Consider the following 1234-nt stretch of genomic DNA (forward strand, 5'->3'; position numbering starts at 1 on the left):
TATTGCTACGGTGTCGGCTGAGTCTTTATCGTTAAGCGGTTAAATCACGATGTTTCTAGAAATATTGGTTATGGCTAATTTCACGTTGTTAAGGTTGGGAATTTATATTTTTAGTGAGTTTATGTGTGATATTTGTTGATATTGTAGTTTAGGTATCAAAAAAATTCGCCAGCAAATAGTCTGGGTTGATTTTGTCAATTTTCCTAGTATATAGCTCATGTGAAACTCATGTTATTTTGCAAATACTTATTTCAATCTTATTTTAACCCTTAAAAAAGTGTTAACAAAAACATATCGGTGATGGCATTTATAAGTAATTCAAAGTAATTTTATTAATGTGAATAATAAATGTGAGGTAGCCAATCGTATATAAGAAATGAAAGATAAGTATATGAAAAAAAATTACTATATGTAAAATCATATATATTGTTTCTCAAACTAATACTTAAATATTTAGATTAGAAATGTATATGATTTACCACAGTTAAAAAAATATTAAGCATGATATTTTAGTTGTATTAAAAATTTTCAATAAATTTTAAAACTATATTTTCAGATACAAATTTAAACGTTAATAGTATATTTATTTATGAAGAAATGAAACTCCTTCTCATTAATTAAGTTATTTTCTTATACGCTACGAGATATAGTAACTTTGGGTTTTGAATTTACCTATAAATAGCTTGTTCAGGTTTGTGTCTAAAATATCAAATACAAAACATACTTGATCACATACTTTCATACAAGAAAATTAGTGTGTAAATTTCTCGTGGAATCTGATATGGCTAAATTTAACTCCCAGATCAGTATGCTATTCATTGTTGTAGCTCTGGTTTGTGCCTTTGTTCCAGTATATTCAGTCGATGACAACGAAGCAAAATCGTCATGGGATACTTGTCTTGTTAAAATCTCCCCTAAGTGTGCCTTGGATATAATCGCCGTTGTTTTTGGAAATGCAACCATCACGGATTCTTGCTGCCACGATCTTGTTTAAGAAGGAAAAGTGTGCCACGACACTCTCATTAAATATATTGCTGATAGACCAGCCTTAATTGCCCGTGAATCACAATATTTGAAGAAGAGTGACGACTTGTGGGCTCATTGTGTCACAATTTTTAAATCGGCTTAAATGATTTTGAACATAAATTGATTATTTAATTGTTGTACCATTTATATTATCGGAAATATATACATTTTACTTTATAGAAAACAAAGTAAATCTATTTGAAAATGA

At 28.8% G+C, this 1234-nt stretch overlaps 1 pseudogene; it reads left to right on the forward strand.

Moving 5' to 3' along the window:
* Positions 1-722: 722 nt before the first annotated feature.
* On the forward strand, positions 723-1129 carry LOC17895284 (annotated as a pseudogene).
* Positions 1130-1234: the final 105 nt, after the last annotated feature.

The sequence above is a fragment of the Capsella rubella genome, unplaced genomic scaffold (assembly GCF_000375325.1).
Source record: "Capsella rubella cultivar Monte Gargano unplaced genomic scaffold, Caprub1_0 scaffold_2, whole genome shotgun sequence".
NCBI lineage: Eukaryota > Viridiplantae > Streptophyta > Magnoliopsida > Brassicales > Brassicaceae > Capsella > Capsella rubella.